This window comes from Bos javanicus, chromosome 8 (assembly GCF_032452875.1).
Source record: "Bos javanicus breed banteng chromosome 8, ARS-OSU_banteng_1.0, whole genome shotgun sequence".
NCBI classification, from domain to species: Eukaryota; Metazoa; Chordata; class Mammalia; order Artiodactyla; family Bovidae; genus Bos; species Bos javanicus.
Window position 1 is genome coordinate 104,640,653 of NC_083875.1, and position 12,125 is coordinate 104,652,777.

Here is a 12,125-nt window from a genome sequence, read left to right on the forward strand (position 1 = left end):
CATGTCCGACTCTGTGCGACCCCATAGACGGCAGCCCACCAGGCTCCCCCTTCCCTGGGATTCTCCAGGCAAGAACACTGGAGTGGGTTGCCATTTCCTTCTCCAATGCATGAAAGTGAAAAGTGAAAGCGAAGTCAGTCAGTCGTGTCTGACTCCTAGCAACCCCATGGACTGCAGCCTTCCAGGCTCCTCCATCCATGGGATTCTCCAGGCAAGAGTACTGGAGTGGGGTGCCATTGCCTTCTCCATCTTCTCCCTTAGAGAACCAGTTATTAAACCTTTTCTAGCCCAGCACTGGCGAAGATAGGTGAAGGTTTGTGATAAGTGGCTCTGAAATCCTGAATGCACAGCTTGGTCTTCACCCTGCCAGCAGGAACTTGGGCAGAAGGGTAATGATGTCTGGAGAGGAATGCAGAAGAATGGAGGCAGTAGACATTAGGAGGGGGGCCACTCTCTGGTCGCCCTCCCTTCCTCTGCCTTGGTGGTGATATAACACCGGCAGTGGCATATAACATTTAACACCTGCTGTGGGCCAGGTACTGTGAGTCATTTGATATACCCCATTTTGTTTAATTCTCACAAAGACCCTATGAGGTCAGTGTTACTGTTTCCATTTTACTGATGGAAACCCATAGTTCAGGGAAGTGGAATAACTTGCCCAAATTTGCCCAGAGAGAAAGAGGTAGGGCCAGGCTTTGAGGCCAGGTCCATCTGACCCCTAATCAGTACTTTTCCTGACATGCTGGTGGAAGGAAAGTTGTGGACACCCTATGGACCACCCTGCACAGCTGCACCCCCAGATGAGATGGATATATATGGGTCAGTGATATATCAGGTGTCTTTCGCTAAAATTAATCACTAATGCCAAATGGAAACCAAAATTCGGGCATATTCATCCACCCAAATTTTCAAGTGCATGTTGAGCCCAAGGCACTATCTTAGGTGTTTGGGATCCAGCAGTGGACAAGAGCGGCAAGATCCCTGCTTTTGAGGTGTTGGTCAGCCAAGAGTCAGCTTTAGGCCTGGTGACACACAGGTCTTGCTCTGAGGTTATGATGTTCAGAAAACTTGGTGGCGACTCTGTGCTCTCCCGCAGTTACCAGGCCTTGCCCAGGTCTGGCGGTATCCTCCTCTAGGGTTATCAGAACTCCCTTTCTCTCCCCTCTTTCAGAAGAAGCTGGGTCACCAGTTGTCAAATTCGATACTGCTACCCAATAGGAGAAGTGGCCCTGGACACAGGCCTCAGATTGTTTCTGCTTCCAGAGCTAGGCGATTGGAGACCAGCGTGTATGTGGTTTCCTCAAATCATGGTTTCCTGTTTGGGTTTGTGGTTTAAATCCCTATGTTTGGGAGTTATCTCAGCTACAGATCAACCGCTCACACAGGTAATTCTGTTCTACACCCGTGGACAGCTTTTAATGTTTGAGGGGAGGTGTATGATTTATTATGATTTCATTCTTCTTTGGAGCGAGGAGAGGCACAGCTAGTTGTTGGGGAAATTTTTGTTTTTCTTCTTCAAAGGAAAGGTCAGACCATTCTAGAGTGCTTTACTGCAGCCACATTGAAGTTGCTAATGAGATATTTCCTGAAGCCTATGTTTTGGCTCAGACAATAGAACTCTTGTGGTAGGTAGAAGGGATCAATCATTTTGATCTATGCAATGTTGATTTCCTTAGGCTAGCTGGGGTTATTTCCCCTGTTGTGATGGTGGGAGAAACATCTTGCAAAGCCTGGAAACCTACAGAGGAAAGTCCCTCAGGAAGCTTGCTTGTTGAATGAGTCTGACCACAGCTTTATCTGACTGTGATTGGTTTTCAGTGATCAGAAGATTTGGGCTTTCCATGTCTGCCTTCTCTTCCCCTCTTGCCATTTGTAAAGAGAGGTGAGTATTGATTCTACTTGAAAAGTATGCCCAGAAGATGGCATTCATTCCAGTGGAATGATGAGAGTGGCACTTTGGTACTAGCAAACATCAGGCTGGGAGTCTAGAAATGAAAGAGAGGAAAGCGCCCTGCAGAGCTGGTGAGGCGTGAGCTTGGAGAGTCCCCAGCCTGGCAGGGAGGGGCTGCAGAAGCAGGCATGGTCTCAGTAACCTGGCTTCCTCCTCAGGCTGCTTTCCTTGCCCTTCTATCAAGGACATGTCCTAAATCCTCTTTGATAGACCCCCTCCCCCTCCCCCAGTGGGGTTCTGTTTCAGTAATCCAGGCCAATGGAGTGGCTTCCCCAAGCTGGAGGCATACACACAGGCAGGAGCAGTGCTTCTGTCCTCTGGAGTTCTGACCATTTCATTGCCTTTGGAGGCATCCACCCCTTCTCCTCTGAAATCCCTGCCCATGACCAGCTGCCTGTAGTTCTGCTGCCAAACAAAACTATATGTCTTGAAAGATGTTTTCCATTAGTAATTTATTTCCCTAGTATATATGAATCAAAGAGCTCAGAAGGGATGATTAGAGCTTCAGAACTGCCTGAGATAATCAGAGAGACCAATAGCTATAAGATCTTGGAGATCTCGTCTTGCATAAACTGCTGTTATTTAGGTGAGCATAATAATAGCACGACAACATACCCCTCAAAGAGTTGTTGAGTGGATTTTAAAAGACAGGAATATAAAATGTTTAGCCTTGAGCCTGGACTTGTCATGGTCTCTCTGATTATCCCATGTGTGATGGATTGTGCTTAGTCTCTCAATCATGTCCAACTCTTTGCGACACCCTGGACTGTAGTCCGCCAGGCTCCTCTGTCCATGGGGATTCTCCAGGCAAGAATACTGGAGTGGGTTGCCATGTCCTCCTCCAGGTGTGTGATGGATTAGAAGAACAATATTCGAGGAAAGCCTGCTCCATGCCCAACCCTGAACTTGGCTTTGGAGATACATTGATAAGCATCCCTGCTCACAGTCTTTCTGTTCTCCTGGAATTTTGAGTTGAGAAGGAAAGAAAATCAGAGCAGAATAAAGCCAGTGGGTAAGAAAGTCTGTCGCATCAACTCCACGTGCTCCAGATGTCCCACTTTGTGGAGAGTTCTGTTTCCACCATCTTAATTCTTACTTCAATGGAAGATGTTCCAGAGCCTCTTTTCCTCCCTGTGACTTATCTCCCAAGAGTTTCATGTTTCCAACTTTCTAGTAAACATTTCCTTGGCTTTACCACCATGACTTTAAACCCGCTGTGTCTAGAAGCAAGTTTATCCTCTTCTTCTCCCTATCCTGACCTTCCCTCTGAATAGCACTGAGGTTTCCTTGTTAAGCTGTTTAGCTGGGCTCTCTGGGTCATCTGTAGTGCTTTTCTCTCCCCTCCTCTAACCCCCCTGTCCGGACACTCCTGGAGGCACTGATGTTCTCTCAGTAGCTGAGCAGCTGGGGCTCGGCTATCAGGGTCCTCCTTAGTCTTGCCTGTATCTTGGCCCCTCTGTCCTCTTTATCCCCAAACCTTGCAGGATTCCAAACCATCCTCCCAACTTTCCTGTAAGCCACAGTGATCTCTCTGCCTCTAATCCCTCATGCATACACCCTCTGGTAGATTAATTTTCTCCAAACATGACTTCATGATATGATTTGACAGTCACCATTTATCGAGCACCTATTTTATGCCAGGTGCTATGCTAAGCATTTTATGGTCATTGTCTTTTAAAATCCTTCCACCAACTCTTTGCTGCTGCTGCTGCTGCTAAGTCGCTTCAGTCGTGTCTGACTCTGTGCAACCCCATAGATGGCAGTCCACCAGGCTTCCCCGTCCCTGGGATTCTCCAGGCAAGAACACTGGAGTGGGTTGCCATATCCTTCTCCAATGCATGAAAGTGAAAAGTAAAAGTGAAGTCGCTGAGTCGTGTCTGACTCTAGCAACCCCATGGACTGCAGGCTACCAGGCTCCTCTGTCCATGGGATTTTCTAGGCAAGAGTACTGGAGTGGGGTGCCATTGCCTTCTCCCCAACTCTTTGAGGTCTATATAATTATGTTCACTTAAATAGCAGAAGCTTATGGGAAGTGAGCAGTCTAAGATCTTATCATTAAATGACGAGATATGAATACATTCTTTTCTGGGATCCCAAAGGCCATGTTATACTAAATGGCCTGTGGATTTTTTTTTTTTTAATGTCTGTTGTCAGCTAAAAAAATATTTGGTGGCTCCCCATTGCCTGAAAGGTAGGGTTCAAATAGCTAGCCAGTTTCTCTTGTTGCCTATTCTTTGTCACCGTTTTTCTAGCATGAACTTGTTGCTTGGACCAGGGCCTGGTCCTAAATTCCCCTTCAGTGCTTGGTTCATTCCAGCCTTTCTATTTTTGATCATACTGAGAGCTATCTGAAAAGTCAAGAGACTGATAAAGGAACCTAATCTAAGCACTATTCAGAGAACAGGAAAAATTACTCAACTCTACTTGAATTAGAACAAGAAAAAATCATACGTAAGTTTAGTGAAAATGTCAAATGTTATGAAATAAATTTGTATCCCATGCTGTTAAGTCATGGCAACATAAGGTCAGTCTTTCTTCTGATGTTCATGAGCTAAGGCACTTGATGAGTTCCATGAATGAATGAAGGAATTTCAGAGTGGTGAATGAGAAAGCAAAAAGACAAGAGAGATGGACATCTTTATATTTGGGGAGAATGAATGATGTAGGCATGTTTTATTTACAATGGTGAGGGCCTTACAGTTTAAGCAAATATTAAAAAGCAAAAATACAGAATTTATATGTTATATTAATTGTAAAAATTTAACAAGCTTGAACTTGTACTGCAAAAAAATGTAATACATTTGTGCTATTTGTAAGATGAAACAGACTTCATAAAAAATATTACTCTGTGTGCCCAAATACAACCTGATGTAGTCATTTAGAATGATAAGCAAATAAATCTAACCATATTCAATCATTTTTCTTGGGTTCTGCCTTCCTAGAATGTAAGTGATGGGTGAAAATTAAACAGATGGTTTTATTAAACAATAGAATTAGTGTGATTATGCTTTGAGTATACAATTATGCACCAGAAGATAAAGAAAAACAAAGTCTTCCAGTATTCTGAAAATGGAACTTGTTGCCTTGGATTGCATCTGAAGTGTGAGTATGATTTGTGGATCAGCACATAGTTCTGAAGCAGAATTATAGATGATACACTCTGAAGAACTGAGTTTGATGACTCCAAAAAAATGGCTCTATTGATGACAAAGACAGTGATGTTGAAGATGAGCATGAAGATTTTGATTAAAGTTATTATAATATACATGAGGATGGGAGATTTTTATTGCTATTTTGTCAGGGATTGTAAGCTTCTCCCTATATATGGACTTGCTTTATAGTTGGTCATATATGGCACTTACTGAGCTCCCTGGAAAGCATGCTTTTTGGTTATTGGCACAAGTTAAAAGTCACAAGATGAGTGCCATCTTTAATCCTGATAGTACTGGTCTGTGATAAAAACTACAATTGAAATTAAGGTAAAAAAGTCTTTCAGGAATCTTGAGACCTGCCGTGAATCTGAGGTCCTTCACGTTGGGACCTTGATGTGATTTTTCTGAGAGAAGATGAACCATAGGAGATGCTTAGGTGAGGAGATCATAGGAAATTTCAAGTATTTAAAGTTTTAGATCATTCTTTTCCTCCCAGGCCTAAAATATCTAAGAAACTCTGCTTCTCATATCATATGTCTAGGAATCCACCTCCTTAGTCCTGCCTCCTTCCATCCCAGCCTTTCTCAACTGGGAGCCTCATATGTGCCACTAACACAGAACATGATTTGAGCAACCAACCATATTCTCATTTCTTCCAAGGGTGGTTTGTAACTAGTACAATTCTGGATGCATAAGAGAGAGATAAGAGAATACCATAGGACCTTTATTCTATCTCTTGGGGTGTCTTTCTTTCCTGGGATTCCTAGGTATGAAGACTCATCTTCCCATTAGATGAGAGAAACTATTTTTGCACACTTACTAGGGGCTAGGACTGTGCGGGTGGAGAAGGCAGTGGCAACCCACTCCAGTACTCTTGCCTGGAAAATCCCATGGGCGGAGGAGCCTGGTAGGCTGCAGTCCATGGGGTCGCTAAGAGTTGGACACGACTGAGCGACTTCACTTTCACTTTTCACTTTCATACATTGGAGAAGGAAATGGCAACCCACTCCACTGTTCTTGCCTGGAGAATCCCAGGGAAGGGGGAGCCTGGTGGGCTGCCGTCTATGGGGTTGCACAGAATTGGACATGACTGAAGCGACTTAGCAGCAGCAGCAGGACTGTGTGGGACGTTTTGCTTACTTCTCATTTATTTTTTCTAACAAGGCCGTGGCCTGTGTGCCATTATTTGCATTTTATGGCTAAGGATATTGGAGCTCAGAGAAGCTAATTACTTGGTGATGAAGATGGTTATTTAGAAAACTAGAATTTGATTGAAGGTCATCTGGACTCCAAAGACCTTGCTTTTAATGCCTGCTCTCCATTGCATGTAGCTTGGTATCAATTAGATTTCATCCCTTTGGATGATGAAAAATTTCATAAGACTCAGGTTTATAAGAATCATGAGCAAACCTCTCACTCTGTTGTTTGGACTTTGTTTCCTTTCTCATAAATCTTACATGAGTCCATTCTTACCTGAGTCTGTCTGGATGTTTTCTGAAAATCGAACTTAAATTGATAGGGTGCCTACCATGAACTCGATGCTGTTCTGGGTAGCAGTGTAAGAAGAGAATTAGAAACTAGCCCAAGAATCGCTCTTGGGGATAAGTGGCACCTGGGGTTGTGAGTGAGCCCTCCCTAAGGGGTCTGTGTGCTGTTGTTGCTCAGTTGCTAAGTTGTGTCTGACTCTTTGTGACCCAGTGGACTGCAGCACGCCAGGCTCCTCTGTCCTCCATTGTCTCCAGGAGTTTGCTCAGATTTATGTCTTTTGAGTCGATGACGCTATCTAACCATCTCATCTTCTGCTGCCTCCTCCTCCTTTTGCCTGAAATCTTTCCCAGCATCAGGGCCTTTTCCAGTGAGTCGGCTCTTCACTTCAAGATTAAGGGGTCTAGTTAGAGATAAGGAAAAAGAAGGAGCTGAATGAGTAACAGACCAGCAGGAATTTGGGTATAGAGGGTGAGGAAAGAAGAGAGGCATGAGGGTTGATGTTGGCAGGCAGCTGAGGAACTTTTTGAAGCCCGGGGTTGTCTACCATGGAATTTTAACGTGCTTGGGCTATTGTCACGCGGCACCATCTTCACTCCTGTCATCTCTGTAAACCTCTTGCAGAGTCCGCTGCACGTGTCAAGGTCCTGTGAGCTAATATACAGCAAGTGAGGAAATGAGTCAACTCCAGACCTGCGTCGACTTTTAAGGAAGTGAGGGAGTGCCTCCAATAAGCAGGACAAGGTGTAAATGAACTGATTCTGTTGGTAGGAGCTGGGGCTCAGAGGGGTCATGAAAGTGTCAGGTCCCTGGGAATTGTCAGAAAACTCGAGGAGGTGCCCCAGCTTGCCTCAAGATGAGTGATGGGGATTCAAGACAATCTCATCCAGGTCTTAAGAGGCATAGTGTCTGTAGCTCTGAACATATTTGCCTTACTCAGTGAACAATGAGGTATAGTCTCTGTCCTCAAGAAATTTGCAGTCTGGGCAGAAAGGCAGTTATTAGTACATAGAGATTGTTTGAAAATCAAATCATGTCCCAGGCTTCAGGGGAAGGTTGGAATACTGAGCTCTATGAGTTCAAAGGAAGAGTGCAAGGCTAGGTTGTGCCAGGGCCAAGCATGGCTTTTTGGAGGCGATGACAAGAGGCTTAAAATAGGATTAGAAATTGCCCAGGTGAAAAACAGTGGAAAGAACTTCCTGGGTAGACAGTCTGAGAATTCTGCTGCTGTTGCTACTACCACAAGCACTAGTTAACATTTGTTGAGTATCTACTATACATACCGGATACTCTTAGCAATTTAGATCTACCGAAATTTGAGCCTCACAACTCTTACGAGATACATACTGTCATTGTCAGTATTTTACACACGAAGGAGCTGTACATCGAGTATAAGGATATCGAGTATAAGGATAAATACCGGAAGTGGTTAGAGATGAAGCTAGGATTGGTAATTAAAGGCCTGGTCATGGGATGCCATTGCTCTCTTCTTCTGGGGGAAGGAGTTCCTGGAATTTCCCTCTATCTGTCTTTGCTACCAAGGAATCTCTTTCCAGTTGAAACGGACCGATATTTGCATGTTAGTTGGTGTTGCATCAGCTGTGTATTGCCACAAAAATCTGTGACAACCAACCACAAAATATTTATTTAGCCCAGGAGTCAGTGCGATTCAGATGGTCTGGGTTGGACTTGACTGTCGCTGGGTTTGCTCAGGCGTTTGTGGACAGTGGTGAGTCAGTTCCGTAGCTCTGCTGGTCTTGGGGGCCCATGCTCACATGTCTGGGAGTAGGCTGGCTGATCTGGGATGGTGTGCCTCTGCTCTGCTCCACATGACTCTCATCCTCCAGCAGCCTTCTAGCTCAGGCCAGGTCACATGGCAGGGGCAGAAATAGAAGAATCAAGTTGAAATGCTCAAACCCTTTTTCAAGTCTCTGATTGCTTCCTCTTTGCTAACATCTCATTAGCCAAAGCATGTCAATAGGCCAGCCCAGATTCAAGGAGTGGAGAAATAAACTAAGAAGCTCATGACAAAGGACGTGATACATGAGCACGTTAATCCAATCAGCCTACCATCTATACTCACCTGCCCTCAGTCTGTTGCTGCCAGCCATTTATAGGAGCACTTGGGGGAGTTGCTGGAGGCCTGTGCTTATTAAAACTGGGAAGGAAAAGAAGAGAGGAGAGAAGCAAAACAGGATAGCAATCATTTTGGAATGGGAAGAAAAAGAAGACATAGAAAAATGTTGTAATTCTACATTGAGTTTCTTTTAAAAAAAAAAAAAACTTATTCTAGAAATTTTAGAATAACTTTAGATTTACAGAAAAATTACAAAGTACAAAGAGTTCCCATATACCTATAACCAATTTTCCCCTCTTACTAACATCTTATATTAGTATGGTACATTTGCCATAATTAATGAACCATTATTGGTGTAAGATTATTAACAAAATTTCATATTTTATTCATGTTTCCTCAGTTTTTACCTAATGATTTTTTTCTTTTCTGTTCCAGGATCTTATTCAGGGTATTACATTATGTTTTAGTCATCATATCTCCTCAGACGCCTCTCGGTGCTGACCGTTTTGCAGACTTCTCTTGTTTTTGATGGTGCTGGCAGTTTTGAGGTGAATTGGTCAGGTGTTTTATAGAGTACCCTTCACTGGACTGTGATGTTTTTCTTATGATTAGACTAGAGTTATAGGTTTTGAGGAGGAAAACCACAGAGATAGTGTCATTTTCACCACATCATATCACGGGTTCATGCTTTCAACATAACTTACCACTGTTGATATTAACCTACGATGAGTTTGAAAAATGACTCATATATAGTAATTTATTTTAATTACATAAACTAAAGAAGAACAAACTTGCAAATGTTTTTCCTAATTCCAAGAGAACTTGGGCTGTTTAAACTACCATTTGGATTAAATATGATGAGATGGGTTATAACAGTTAACAGTGGGTTAACTGTTACAAGCATGGAGTGTGAGTGCGTGCTAAGTTGCTTCAGTTGTGTCCAGCTCTTTGCGACTTTATGAACTGTAGCCTGCTAGGCTCCTCTGTCCATGGGATTCTCCAGGCAAGAATACTGGAGTGAGTTGCCATGCTCTTCTCCAGGGGATCTTTCTGACCCAGAGATCAAACCCAGGTCTTCTACACTGTAGGCAGATTCTTTACCATCTGAGCCACTAGGGAAGCCCTACAAAAATATTAAATAAGTTTAATTTCGCATGACAAATACAAGGTGAGTAAATGCAATTCCCCAAAGCAAACAAACAAAGAAAGCATCTTAATGTCAAGGTAAAATTATATCACCATGAACCATTGCTGTTGAAGGAGTATCTCTTATATGAAATATATTAAATATGCAAATACATATGTGTGAGGATATCTCATATTTCCTGGAAATAAGCTTCTTTTCTTGATTATTGGATATATAATAGCAGCTTTAATTTTCAGTAAGATCTTTCTTCCTCTTGACTATTGTTCTCCACCTTCCCCCATCCAGGTTGCTTCTAGTCTTTGGAAAAATGATATTGTCTACCCCAGAGTGTTTCATTCTCAAAAGAAGTCCTGGGAAGAATTTCAGGATTCTTCATTTCCTACCATAAAAGCGTGGGATCTGTGGTTTCAATGACAACTCAACCAAGTGGAAGCACAATATTGGGACACATAATTCTCTGTTTCCGTAGTTTAGGGGCACAAACAAGAAGAAGCAGATAGAGGGAGCATTCACTTATTTCAGTAACATTTATTAAACACCTGTTATGTGCCTGACTCTTACCCAAGGATGGTGAGACGGTCACTGCCTTGAAGGAGTTCAGTTGTTATGTAGAAACGATGACAAACCGGTATGGATGGTGTGATAGCAAAGAAGTCCCAGGTGTGCGGCTGTGGGCATGGCTCAGGGAAGATTTCTCAGAGCGCTGGACTTGCAGGATACCTGAAGGAGAAGTAGGATTAGGAAAAGAGGCATTTCTGTGCGTGCATATGAGCACACATGTACATGTATTCGTCTGTGCATGTAAATAAAGACTGTTTTGGTGGAGGGAAAATCATATCTATGAAACCTAGAGATAAGCATGGTTGTGGCATGCCCAGAGGTCAAGAATGATTTAATCTGAGAGTTTGGTTTAGGAGGGTTTTGTAGATGCAGAACTGTCAACCTGCTCTTACATGATGGGTGGGAGTCAGCCAGCCAAACAAGGGAGTGGGAGGCCAGGACTCTCTGAACAGGGACCACAGCTTCAGCAAAGGTGCAGAAGACATGAAATGCCTGGTGCCTTCAGGTGAACCACAACCAGCTCAGCCAGACCAGAAAATAGATCAGAGAGAGGAGGGTACAGAGAGAGGGGAGGTGGGAAGGTGACAAGTCTCAGGTCCACCACTCAGTAGCCTTGAGATCTGGGATGAATTATTTGAGATCTCTGAGCCTCAGTTTTTTTTTTCTGCCTTAAAACAGGGACAACAGACAGCAGCAGTTACGGACCCTGCTCCTTAGCATCGTTGGGAGCCAAGTGAGATCAGCGGGCAGACAATCCAGCACGTTGTTGGGCATCTAGAGAGAGCTTAGAGAGAGGCAGATTTGATTGTTCATTGCCTTTAAATTGTTAATGCACTGATCAGGAGCCACTGTTTGCTGCAGGGAGTGGGGGTTTCCTGAACTTCCCAGGGAGAAAGCCTTGGCTAGGCAGGGGGCCTAGAATGATCCTGGTAGTCAAGGGCTAGGCATAGAGGTGAAGGGAGATTATTCTCTAGGTTTTGGTCACAGGGTCAGACATGTGTCCTTGAAGGCTACTCTCAGTTCTTGTTCCAATTTTCATCCCCTTTCCTCAGATTGTTTTTTCCCCTAAAATAGAAGTGTGCATACTGGAAATGATGGTGGTAAGAAGGAGCATTAGGCAATTCTTTTTTTTTTTTTTTTACATTTATTAAAGTACTGCTCTGCTAAAAATTCTACTTGTGGTTTTCAGCTTTTCAGTTAATTGGCTGACTCTGGGTATGTAGAATGTTTAACAAGACAGAAAATTTTGTGTCTTTAACTAGGAAAGAATCTGGAGAGAGAACCTGCTTGCAATGGACTGAATGTTTGTGTCCCTCCAAAATTCTTATGTTGAAATCCTAACCCCCAATGTGACAGCATTAGGAGGTGGGGCGTTTGGGAGGTGATTAGGTCATGATTGTGAAAGGACCCTTATAACAGGACCCTGGAGAGCTGCTGCCCTCTTTCTGCCACAGGTGATCTAGTCGCTAAGTTGTGTCCGACACTTGCGACCCGATGGACTGTAGCCTGCCAGGCTCCTCTGTCCCTGGGATTCTCCAGGCAAGAATACTGGAGTGGGTGGCCATTTCCGTCTCCATCTGCCATGGGAGGATGCAGTAATTCTGAAACCCAGAAGAGGACTGTCCTCAGAAGTCTACTGCTGGCACCCTGATCTTGGACTGTCAAAATGTGACAAATAAGTAACTGCTGGTTATAAGTCATTCGGTCTGTGGTAGTTTGTCCATCAGCCCAGATGGACTAAGACACTGCCTC

General features: G+C 43.7%; 1 long non-coding RNA gene across 1 annotated transcript; it reads left to right on the forward strand.

Annotated features, from left to right (window-relative positions):
- Positions 1–7,993: 7,993 nt before the first annotated feature.
- LOC133253206 (uncharacterized) lies at positions 7,994–11,546 on the forward strand. Its single transcript, XR_009738232.1, has 2 exons — positions 7,994–9,213; positions 10,098–11,546. It is a non-coding gene; the product is annotated as an uncharacterized LOC133253206 (long non-coding RNA).
- The last annotated feature ends 579 nt before the right edge of the window (positions 11,547–12,125 follow it).